Below are 12,888 nucleotides of genomic sequence, written 5' to 3' on the forward strand. Positions count from 1 at the left end.
AGGACACTCTGGTTGGTTGTAGAGCGGCACATTAAGGACACTCTGGTTGGTTGTAGAGCGGCACATTAAGGACACTCTGGTTGCTTGTAGAGCGGCACATTAAGGACACTCTGGTTGGTTGTAGAGCGGCACATTAAGGACACTCTGGTTGGTTGTAGAGCGGCACATTAAGGACACTCTGGTTGGTTGTAGAGCGGCACATTAAGGACACTCTGGTTGGTTGTAGAGTGGCACATTAAGGACACTCTGGTTGGTTGTAGAGTGGCACATTAAGGACACTCTGGTTGCTTGTAGAGTGGCACATTAAGGACACTCTGGTTGCTTGTAGAGCGGCACATTAAGGACACTCTGTTTGGTTGTAGAGCGGCACATTAACGACACTCTGGTTGGTTGTAGAGCGGCACATTAAGGGACACTCTGGTTGCTTGTAGAGCGGCACATTAAGGACACTCTGTTTGGTTGTAGAGCGGCACATTAAGGACACTCTGGTTGGGTTGTAGAGCGGCACATTAAGGACACTCTGGTTGGTTGTAGAGCGGCACATTAAGGACACTCTGGTTGCTTGTAGAGCGGCACATTAAGGACACTCTGGTTAGTTGTAGAGCGGCACATTAAGGACACTATGGTTGCTTGTAGAGCGGCACATTAAGGACACTATGGTTGCTTGTAGAGCGGCACATTAAGGACACTCTGGTTGCTTGTAGAGCGGCACATTAAGGACACTCTGGTTGGTTGTAGAGCGGCACATTAAGGACACTCTGGTTGGTTGTAGAGCGGCACATTAAGGACACTCTGGTTGGTTGTAGAGCGGCACATTAAGGACACTCTGGTTGGTTGTAGAGTGGCACATTAAGGACACTCTGGTTGGTTGTAGAGTGGCACATTAAGGACACTCTGGTTGCTTGTAGAGTGGCACATTAAGGACACTCTGGTTGCTTGTAGATCGGCACATTAAGGACACTCTGTTTGGTTGTAGAGCGGCACATTAAGGACACTCTGGTTGGTTGTAGAGCGGCACATTAAGGACACTCTGGTTGCTTGTAGAGCGGCACATTAAGGACACTCTGTTTGGTTGTAGAGCGGCACATTAAGGACACTCTGGTTGGTTGTAGAGCGGCACATTAAGGACACTCTGGTTGGTTGTAGAGCGGCAACATTAAGGACACTCTGGTTGCTTGTAGAGCGGCACATTAAGGACACTCTTGTTTGGTTGTAGAGCGGCACATTAAGGACACTCTGGTTGCTTGAGAGCGGCACATTAAGGAACACTCTGGTTGCTTGTTAGAGCGGCACATTAGGACACTATGGTTGCTTGTAGAGCGGCACATTAAGGACAACTCTGGTTGCTTGTAGAGCGGAAGATTAAGGACACTCTGTTGGTTGTAGAGCGGCACATTAGGACACTATGGTTGCTTGTAGAGCGGCACATTAAGGACACTATGGTTGCTTGTAGAGCGGCACATTAAGGACACTCTGGTGCTTGTAGAGCGGCACATTAAGGACACTCTGTTTGGTTGTAGAGCGGCACATTAAGGACACTCTGGTTGGTTGTAGAGCGGCACATTAAGGACACTCTGGTTGCTTGTAGAGTGGCACATTAAGGACACTCTGTTTGGTTGTAGAGCGGCACATTAAGGACACTATGGTTGCTTGTAGAGCGGCACATTAAGGACACTCTGGTTGGTTGTAGAGCGGCACATTAAGGACACTCTGGTTGCTTGTAGAGCGGCACATTAAGGACACTCTGTTTGGTTGTAGAGCGGCACATTAAGGACACTCTGGTTGCTTGTAGAGCGGCACATTAAGGACACTCTGGTTGCTTGTAGAGCGGCACATTAAGGACACTATGGTTGCTTGTAGAGCGGCACATTAAGGACACTCTGGTTGCTTGTAGAGCGGCACATTAAGGACACTCTGTTTGGTTGTAGAGCGGCACATTAAGGACACTCTGGTTGGTTGTAGAGCGGCACATTAAGGACACTCTGGTTGCTTGTAGAGCGGCACATTAAGGACACTCTGTTTGGTTGTAGAGCGGCACATTAAGGACACTCTGGTTGGTTGTAGAGCGGCACATTAAGGACACTCTGGTTGCTTGTAGAGCGGCACATTAAGGACACTCTGTTTGGTTGTAGAGCGGCCACATTAAGGACACTCTGGTTGGTTGTAGAGCGGCACATTAAGGACACTCTGGTTGCTTGTAGAGCGGCACATTAAGGACACTCTGGTTGGTTGTAGAGCGGCACATTAAGGACACTATGGTTGCTTGTAGAGCGGCACATTAAGGACACTCTGTTGGTTGTAGAGCAGCACATTAAGGACACTCTGGTTGGTTGTAGAGCGGCACATTAAGGACACTGTTTGGTTGTAGAGCGGCACATTAAGGACACTCTGGTTGGTTGTAGAGCGGCACATTAAGGACACTCTGGTTGGTTGTAGAGCGGCACATTAAGGACACTCTGGTTGGTTGTAGAGCGGCACATTAAGGACACTCTGGTTGGTTGTAGAGCGGCACATTAAGGACACTCTGGTTGGTTGTAGAATGGCACATTAAGGACACTCTGGTTGCTTGTAGAGCGGCACATTAAGGACACTATGGTTGCTTGTAGAGCGGCACATTAAGGACACTCTGGTTGGTTGTAGAGCGGCACATTAAGGACACTCTGGTTGGTTGTAGAGCGGCACATTAAGGACACTCTGGTTGGTTGTAGAGCGGCACATTAAGGACACTCTGGTTGGTTGTAGAGCGGCACATTAAGGACACTGGTGGTTGTAGAGTGGCACATTAAGGACACTCTGGTTAGTTGTAGAGCGGCACATTAAGGACACTCTGGTTAGTTGTAGAGCGGCACATTAAGGACACTCTGGTTGCTTGTAGAGTGGCACATTAAGGACACTCTGGTTGGTTGTAGAGCGGCACATTAAGGACACTCTGTTTGGTTGTAGAGCGGCACATTAAGGACACTCTGGTTGGTTGTAGAGCGGCACATTAAGGACACTCTGGTTGGTTGTAGAGCGGCACATTAAGGACACTCTGGTTGCTTGTAGAGCGGCACATTAAGGACACTCTGGTTAGTTGTAGAGCGGCACATTAAGGACACTATGGTTGCTTGTAGAGCGGCACATTAAGGACACTATGGTTGCTTGTAGAGCGGCACATTAAGGACACTCTGGTTGCTTGTAGAGCGGCACATTAAGGACACTCTGGTTGGTTGTAGAGCGGCACATTAAGGACACTCTGGTTGGTTGTAGAGCGGCACATTAAGGACACTCTGGTTGGTTGTAGAGCGGCACATTAAGGACACTCTGGTTGGTTGTAGAGTGGCACATTAAGGACACTCTGGTTGGTTGTAGAGTGGCACATTAAGGACACTCTGGTTGCTTGTAGAGTGGCACATTAAGGACACTCTGGTTGCTTGTAGAGCGGCACATTAAGGACACTCTGTTTGGTTGTTGAGCGGCACATTAAGGACACTCTGGTTGGTTGTAGAGCGGCACATTAAGGACACTCTGGTTGCTTGTAGAGTGGCACATTAAGGACACTCTGTTTGGTTGTAGAGCGGCACATTAAGGACACTCTGGTTGGTTTGTAGAGCGGCACATTAAGGACACTCTGGTTGGTTGTAGAGCGGCACATTAAGGGACACTCTGGTTGCTTGTAGAGCGGCACATTAAGGACACTATGGTTGCTTGTAGAGCGGCACATTAAGGACACTCTGGTTGGTTGTAGAGCGGCACATTAAGGACACTCTGGTTGCTTGTAGAGCGGCACATTAAGGACACTCTGTTTGGTTGTAGAGCGGCACATTAAGGACACTCTGGTTGCTTGTAGAGCGGCACATTAAGGACACTGGTTGCTTGTAGAGCGGCACATTAAGGACACTATGGTTGCTTGTAGAGCGGCACATTAAGGACACTCTGGTTGCTTGTAGAGCGGCACATTAAGGACACTCTGTTTGGTTGTAGAGCGGCACATTAAGGACACTCTGGTTGGTTGTAGAGCGGCACATTAAGGACACTCTGGTTGCTTGTAGAGCGGCACATTAAGGACACTCTGTTTGGTTGTAGAGCGGCACATTAAGGACACTCTGGTTGGTTGTAGAGCGGCACATTAAGGACACTCTGGTTGCTTGTAGAGCGGCACATTAAGGACACTCTGTTTGGTTGTAGAGCGGCACATTAAGGACACTCTGGTTGCTTGTAGAGCGGCACATTAAGGACACTCTGGTTGCTTGTAGAGCGGCACATTAAGGACACTCTGGTTGGTTGTAGAGCGGCACATTAAGGACACTATGGTTGCTTGTAGAGTGGCACATTAAGGACACTCTGTTTGGTTGTAGAGCGGCACATTAAGGACACTCTGGTTGGTTGTAGAGCGGCACATTAAGGACACTCTGGTTGCTTGTAGAGCGGCACATTAAGGACACTCTGTTTGGTTGTAGAGAGGCACATTAAGGACACTCTGGTTGGTTGTAGAGCGGCACATTAAGGACACTCTGGTTGGTTGTAGAGCGGCACATTAAGGACACTGGTTGGTTGTAGAGTGGCACATTAAGGACACTCTGGTTAGTTGTAGAGCGGCACATTAAGGACACTCTGGTTAGTTGTAGAGCGGCACATTAAGGACACTCTGGTTGCTTGTAGAGTGGCACATTAAGGACACTGGTTGGTTGTAGAGCGGCACATTAAGGACACTCTGTTTGGTTGTAGAGCGGCACATTAAGGACACTCTGGTTGGTTGTAGAGCGGCACATTAAGGACACTCTGGTTGGTTGTAGAGCGGCACATTAAGGACACTCTGGTTGGTTGTAGAGCGGCACATTAAGGACACTCTGGTTGGTTGTAGAGCGGCACATTAAGGACACTCTGGTTGCTTTTAGAGCGGCACATTAAGGACACTCTGGTTGGTTGTAGAGCGGCACATTAAGGACACTCTGGTTGGTTAGGCCACATTAAGGACACCTGGTTTAGCGGCACATTAAGGACACTCTGGTTGGTTGTAGAGTGGCACATTAAGGACACTCTGGTTGGTTGTAGAGTGGCACATTAAGGACACTCTGGTTGCTTGTAGAGTGGCACATTAAGGACACTCTGGTTGCTTGTAGAGCGGCACATTAAGGACACTCTGTTTGGTTGTAGAGCGGCACATTAACGACACTCTGGTTGGTTGTAGAGCGGCACATTAAGGACACTCTGGTTGCTTGTAGAGCGGCACATTAAGGACACTCTGTTGGTTGTAGAGCGGCACATTAAGGACACTCTGGTTGGTTGTAGAGCGGCACATTAAGGACACTCTGGTTGGTTGTAGAGCGGCACATTAAGGACACTCTGGTTGCTTGTAGAGCGGCACATTAAGGACACTCTGGTTAGTTGTAGAGCGCACATTAAGGACACTATGGTTGCTTAGAGAGGCACATTAAGGACACTATGGTTGCTTGTAGAGCGGCACATTAAGGACACTATGGTTGCTTGTAGAGCGGCACATTAAGGACACTCTGGTTGCTTGTAGAGCGGCACATTAAGGACACTCTGGTTGGTTGTAGAGCGGCACATTAAGGACACTCTGGTTGGTTGTAGAGCGGCACATTAAGGACACTCTGGTTGGTTGTAGAGCGGCACATTAAGGACACTCTGGTTGGTTGTAGAGTGGCACATTAAGGACACTCTGGTTGGTTGTAGAGTGGCACATTAAGGACACTCTGGTTGCTTGTAGAGTGGCACATTAAGGACACTCTGGTTGCTTGTAGATCGGCACATTAAGGACACTCTGTTTGGTTGTAGAGCGGCACATTAAGGACACTCTGGTTGGTTGTAGAGCGGCACATTAAGGACACTCTGGTTGCTTGTAGAGCGGCACATTAAGGACACTCTGTTTGGTTGTAGAGCGGCACATTAAGGACACTCTGGTTGTTGTAGAGCGGCACATTAAGGACACTCTGGTTGGTTGTATGAGCGGCACATTAAGGACACTCTGGTTGCTTGTAGAGCGGCACATTAAGGACACTCTGTTTGGTTGTAGAGCGGCACATTAAGGACACTCTGGTTGCTTGTAGAGCGGCACATTAAGGACACTCTGGTTGCTTGTAGAGCGGCACATTAAGGACACTATGGTTGCTTGTAGAGCGGCACATTAAGGACACTCTGGTTGCTTGTAGAGCGGAAGATTAAGGACACTCTGTTTGGTTGTAGAGCGGCACATTAAGGACACTCTGGTTGCTTGTAGAGCGGCACATTAAGGACACTATGGTTGCTTGTAGAGCGGCACATTAAGGACACTCTGGTTGCTTGTAGAGCGGCACATTAAGGACACTCTGTTTGGTTGTAGAGCGGCACATTAAGGACACTCTGGTTGGTTGTAGAGCGGCACATTAAGGACACTCTGGTTGCTTGTAGAGCGGCACATTAAGGACACTCTGTTTGGTTGTAGAGCGGCACATTAAGGACACTCTGGTTGGTTGTTAGAGCGGCACATTAAGGACACTCTGGTTGCTTGTAGAGCGGCACATTAAGGACACTCTGTTTGGTTGTAGAGCGGCACATTAAGGACCACTCTGGTTGCTTGTAGAGCGGCACATTAAGGGACACTCTGGTTGCTTGTAGAGCGGCACATTAAGGACACTCTGGTTGGTTGTAGAGCGGCACATTAAGGACACTATGGTTGCTTGTAGAGCGGCACATTAAGGACACTCTGTTTGGTTGTTAGAGCGGCACATTAAGGACACTCTGGTTGGTTGTAGAGCGGCACATTAAGGACACTCTGGTTGCTTGTAGAGCGGCACATTAAGGACACTCTGTTTGGTTGTAGAGCGGCACATTAAGGACACTCTGGTTGGTTGTAGAGCGGCACATTAAGGACACTCTGGTTGGTTGTAGAGCGGCACATTAAGGACACTCTGGTTGGTTGTAGAGCGGCACATTAAGGACACTATGGTTGCTTGTAGAGCGGCACATTAAGGACACTCTGGTTGGTTGTAGAGCGGCACATTAAGGACACTCTGGTTGCTTGTAGAGCGGCACATTAAGGACACTCTGGTTGGTTGTAGAGCGGCACATTAAGGACACTCTGGTTGCTTGTAGAGCGGCACATTAAGGACACTCTGGTTGCTTGTAGAGCGGCACATTAAGGACACTATGGTTGCTTGTAGAGCGGCACATTAAGGACACTCTGGTTGCTTGTAGAGCGGCACATTAAGGACACTCTGTTTGGTTTGTAGAGCGGCACATTAAGGACACTCTGGTTGGTTGTAGAGCGGCACATTAAGGACACTCTGGTTGCTTGTAGAGCGGCACATTAAGGACACTCTGTTTGGTTGTAGAGCGGCACATTAAGGACACTCTGGTTGGTTGTAGAGTGGCACATTAAGGACACTCTGGTTGCTTGTAGAGCGGCACATTAAGGACACTCTGTTTGGTTGTAGAGCGGCACATTAAGGACACTCTGGTTGCTTGTAGAGCGGCACATTAAGGAGACTCTGGTTGCTTGTAGAGCGGCACATTAAGGACACTCTGTTTGGTTGTAGAGCGGCACATTAAGGACACTCTGGTTGGTTGTAGAGCGGCACATTAAGGACACTCTGGTTGCTTGTAGAGCGGCACATTAAGGACACTCTGTTTGGTTGTAGAGCGGCACATTAAGGACACTCTGGTTGGTTGTAGAGCGGCACATTAAGGACACTCTGGTTGCTTGTAGAGCGGCACATTAAGGACACTCTGGTTGCTTGTAGAGCGGCACATTAAGGACACTATGGTTGCTTGTAGAGCGGCACATTAAGGACACTCTGGTTGGTTGTAGAGCGGCACATTAAGGACACTATGGTTGCTTGTAGAGCGGCACATTAAGGACACTCTGGTTGCTTGTAGAGCGGCACATTAAGGACACTCTGGTTGGTTGTAGAGCGGCACATTAAGGACACTCTGGTTGCTTGTAGAGCGGCACATTAAGGACACTCTGTTTGGTTGTAGAGCGGCACATTAAGGACACTCTGGTTGCTTGTAGAGCGGCACATTAAGGACACTCTGGTTGCTTGTAGAGCGGCACATTAAGGACACTCTGGTTGGTTGTAGAGCGGCACATTAAGGACACTCTGGTTGGTTGTAGAGCGGCACATTAAGGACACTCTGTTTGGTTGTAGAGCGGCACATTAAGGACACTCTGTTGGTTGTAGAGCGGCACATTAAGGACACTCTGGTTGGTTGTAGAGCGGCACATTAAGGACACTCTGGTTGGTTGTAGAGCGGCACATTAAGGAGACTCTGATTGCTTGTAGAGCGGCACATTAAGGACACTCTGGTTGGTTGTAGAGCGGCACATTAAGGACACTCTGGTTGCTTGTAGAGCGGCACATTAAGGACACTCTGTTTGGTTGTAGAGCGGCACATTAAGGACACTCTGGTTGGTTGTAGAGCGGCACATTAAGGACACTCTGGTTGGTTGTAGAGCGGCACATTAAGGACACTCTGGTTGCTTGTAGAGCGGCACATTAAGGACACTCTGTTTGGTTGTAGAGCGGCACATTAAGGACACTCTGGTTGGTTGTAGAGCGGCACATTAAGGACACTCTGGTTGGTTGTAGAGCGGCACATTAAGGACACTCTGGTTGCTTGTAGAGCGGCACATTAAGGACACTCTGTTTGGTTGTAGAGCGGCACATTAAGGACACTCTGGTTGGTTGTAGAGCGGCACATTAAGGACACTCTGGTTGGTTGTAGAGCGGCACATTAAGGACACTCTGGTTGGTTGTAGAGCGGCACATTAAGGACACTCTGGTTGGTTGTAGAGCGGCACATTAAGGAGACTCTGATTGCTTGTAGAGCGGCACATTAAGGACACTCTGGTTGGTTGTAGAGCGGCACATTAAGGACACTCTGGTTGCTTGTAGAGCGGCACATTAAGGACACTCTGGTTGGTTGTAGAGCGGCACATTAAGGACACTCTGTTTGGTTGTAGAGCGGCACATTAAGGACACTTTGGTTGCTTGTAGAGCGGCACATTAAGGACACTCTGGTTGGTTGTAGAGCGGCACATTAAGGACACTCTGGTTGGTTGTAGAGCGGCACATTAAGGACACTCTGGTTGGTTGTAGAGCGGCACATTAAGGACACTCTGGTTGGTTGTAGAGCGGCACATTAAGGACACTCTGGTTGGTTGTAGAGCGGCACATTAAGGAGACTCTGATTGCTTGTAGAGCGGCACATTAAGGACACTCTGGTTGGTTGTAGAGCGGCACATTAAGGACACTCTGGTTGCTTGTAGAGCGGCACATTAAGGACACTCTGGTTGGTTGTAGAGCGGCACATTAAGGACACTCTGTTTGGTTGTAGAGCGGCACATTAAGGACACTTTGGTTGCTTGTAGAGCGGCACATTAAGGACACTCTGGTTGGTTGTAGAGCGGCACATTAAGGACACTCTGGTTGGTTGTAGAGCGGCACATTAAGGACACTCTGGTTGCTTGTAGAGCGGCACATTAAGGACACTCTGTTGGTTGTAGAGCGGCACATTAAGGACACTCTGGTTGCTTGTAGAGTGGCACATTAAGGACACTCTGGTTGCTTGTAGAGCGGCACATTAAGGACACTCTGTTTGGTTGTAGAGCGGCACATTAAGGACACTCTGGTTGCTTGTAGAGCGGCACATTAAGGACACTCTGGTTGCTTGTAGAGTGGCACATTAAGGACACTCTGTTTGGTTGTAGAGCGGCACATTAAGGACACTCTGTTTGGTTGTAGAGCGGCACATTAAGGACACTCTGGTTGCTTGTAGAGCGGCACATTAAGGACACTATGGTTGCTTGTAGAGCGGCACATTAAGGACACTCTGGTTGGTTGTAGAGCGGCACATTAAGGACACTCTGGTTGCTTGTAGAGCGGCACATTAAGGACACTCTGGTTGCTTGTAGAGTGGCACATTAAGGACACTCTGGTTGCTTGTAGAGTGGCACATTAAGGACACTCTGTTTGGTTGTAGAGCGGCACATTAAGGACACTCTGTTTGGTTGTAGAGTGGCACATTAAGGACACTGGTTGCTTGTAGAGTGGCACATTAAGGACACTCTGGTTGCTTGTAGAGTGGCACATTAAGGACACTGGTTGCTTGTAGAGCGGCACATTAAGGACACTCTGGTTGCTTGTAGAGTGCCGTTATGCATGAATGCAGCACAAGTGCTCGAGTTGATCATAGATATATATAAACACTAGATGGCTCATGGGAGATTTTCCAGCGTAGCTCACTGGCCGCCATCTTGCTACAGTCAACAGCTACTCTGGTACGCGCTATGGTAGCTGTTGTAAGGTGAGTGATCTGCACAAAAATACTCTTAACTCGCTGAAATCTTGACTGATTTACAAACGGTTTGGTTTATTATAAACATTATTAGCATGGCTATGATACAGGATGCTTGGACATGTTGAAATTGCAGCTTTTCTTTGTGTATGTGTGGTTGTATTTATTAGCTGGCTAATAACAAGAGGCTGTGAGTGAGACCGAGTATTACAAAGTTGACCCAGCAACTTTACACCAGTGAGAGAGGCAGAACTGCTCTTTCTTTTCAACATAACTTAAGTTACACATGATTTCTTCCAAGTGGTTTGGCTTGTTAAAAACATCTTACATTTAGATACATTATGATACAGGAAATTGCTGGCTTTGTGTTTACAGAAGTACCTGACTATGCCGGACTTTTGTGCAGCCTACGGATGCTCTAATCGCCGCAGTCTGGAAACAAAAATCCGTGGAATCACCTTTCACGTGTAAGATATGACAATATTATGACTATAATTAGGATAATCGTTAATTACTTAGTGGATGTATGTACATTACAAGTCCTGCTACACAGGATCAGTGGGGCTATGTGAGATAATAGTATTGCAAGATAGTTGTTGACCCAGCCTCTTTAGAATATGTTGCTACCATTTCTTTACACAATTATTTAATGTTTCTTTTGGACACCTTTTTTATAACTCTTAGTGTGGTTGTCTTATTCTTAAAGTATACATACATACAATTACCCCAAACATATGATAATTTCGGTGTGTATTTTTGTCCTTACCCTTAATGTTAAAGGAAAGAAGGGAGGAAAATGTTGACAATAATTGATATATCTGGCTACCTTTCTCATGTTTTTAAGGTTTCCCAAAACCGGAGAGAGGAGGAGGCAGTGGGAAGCTGCCCTAAGAAGGCAGGACACTGCTCTGCAGTGAGCACTTCAGTTGTGAGGACTTTGACAGGACGGGGCAGACTGTCCGGCTTAAAGATGGTGTTGTGCCAACAGTATTCAACTTCCCAGCTCATCTTCAAAGGGTATGTGTATCATTGGCCAACAAGAATTCAAGGTGTATAAGATTGATATATAAATATGTGATTAAATGTCACACTTTAGTTTTTCTTTCTGCAAGTTTAGGAATAAATAATGTGTTGTGTATTACAGCACATTTTAAACACTCAAAATGTCTTTAATTATGTTCATTTTAGCCGGAAGCAACAAGAAGCACAACCACTTCTAGAAGAGCGGAAGATGAACCTCAGCCTAATGTTGTGAGTATTCTGAATGTGGCCAAGACCAGAGAGATGGTCATTGATTTCAGGAGGGTGAGGACGTCTCCTCTGCCCCTGTGCATTCTGGGAGAGGATGTGGCTGTTGTGGAGGACTACAAATACCTGGGAGTGCACTTAGACAATGGGCTGAACTGGAGGATCAACACTGACGCTGTGCACAAGAAGGGGATGAGCAGACTCTATTTTCTGAGGAAGCTGAGATCCTTCCACGTATGCAGCAAGATGCTGGAGATCTTCTATCGGTCTGTGGTGGCGAGTGCACTCTTCTTTGCTGCGGTCTGCTGGGGGGGGGGGGGGCAGCACCAGAGCCGGTGACCCCAGCAGGATCAATAAACTGATCAGGAAAGCTGGGTCAGTCATCGGCATCAAGCTGGACCCCTTTGAAGCTGTGGTGGAGAGGAGGACACTGAACAGGCTGTTGTCCATCATGGATAACCCCACCCATCCTCTCCACCTGCAGCTGGACAGTCAGCGGAGCTCCTTCTCCAACAGACTGCTGCAGCTCCACTGCCATAACTCTGTACAACAAATCACCTCTGGCTGGAAGAGAACTCTCTGCTCCATAGTTTCTCTTGAATATAACCACGTTGTACATTTTACACATATATAATCTGTTCAATATTTAAAGGTGGGGTAGGTAAGTTTGAGAAACCGGCTGGAGATACACTTTTTGTTATATTCCATGGAATGCTCTTAACATCCCGATAGCAATGAATATCTGAAGTGCTTTGACAAAAAATCCATAAAGAAATATCATCTGTGGAAGCTGTAGTACTGTAAAAAGCACGACCAATCATCTGAGCCGGCCCAGCTAAAGTAACTGGATGGCCTACCTGCCTGTCAGCCTTCCATCTGTGCACAAACTTATCTCGTGCCCTCATTGGTCATGTGCGCGTTCGTGTGTGTTGGAGGAGGGGCTCTGTGAGGAAGTGGCAGATTTTCTCCGGCTGTGTATTTTCAAATTCTAGCGCACTCGAGCTGGTTTCTCAAACTTACCTACCCCACCTTTAACATTAATATTCCATATGCCTTATATTTATGTATATTAGATATATATAATATCCTGCCAAACTCAACATGTATATTATTTTCCTCTTTCTTTCTTTTCTTTATTTTTCTTGCTTATTTCTAATTTATTGTAAAATGCCGTGTCCCTTATGCTGCTGTAACTAAAAATGTTTTCCCAAATTGGGATCAATAAAGTACCATCTTATCTTATCTTATCTTATTTGCATGTGCAATGTCACTAACAAATGAGAGCATCATATGGCTTGTCATATTAAATCCTTTATCTCGGTGGTACCCAGGAAGGTCTATGATGGTGTTACTAGGAGAGCC

The 12,888-nt window shown here is 47.2% G+C and overlaps 1 long non-coding RNA gene across 2 annotated transcripts; it reads left to right on the plus strand.

The window, feature by feature from the left end:
- Window positions 1-10,182: 10,182 nt before the first annotated feature.
- On the plus strand, window positions 10,183-11,630 carry LOC117470809. Of its 2 annotated transcripts, none has more exons than XR_004554730.1 (3): window positions 10,183-10,287; window positions 11,123-11,295; window positions 11,467-11,630. It is a non-coding gene; the product is annotated as an uncharacterized LOC117470809 (long non-coding RNA). The 2 variants fall into 2 exon arrangements; XR_004554731.1 differs by lacking the exon at window positions 10,183-10,287 and adding an exon at window positions 10,725-10,745.
- Window positions 11,631-12,888: the final 1,258 nt, after the last annotated feature.

The sequence above is a fragment of the Trematomus bernacchii genome, unplaced genomic scaffold, assembly GCF_902827165.1.
Source record: "Trematomus bernacchii unplaced genomic scaffold, fTreBer1.1, whole genome shotgun sequence".
Taxonomy (NCBI): Eukaryota; Metazoa; Chordata; class Actinopteri; order Perciformes; family Nototheniidae; genus Trematomus; species Trematomus bernacchii.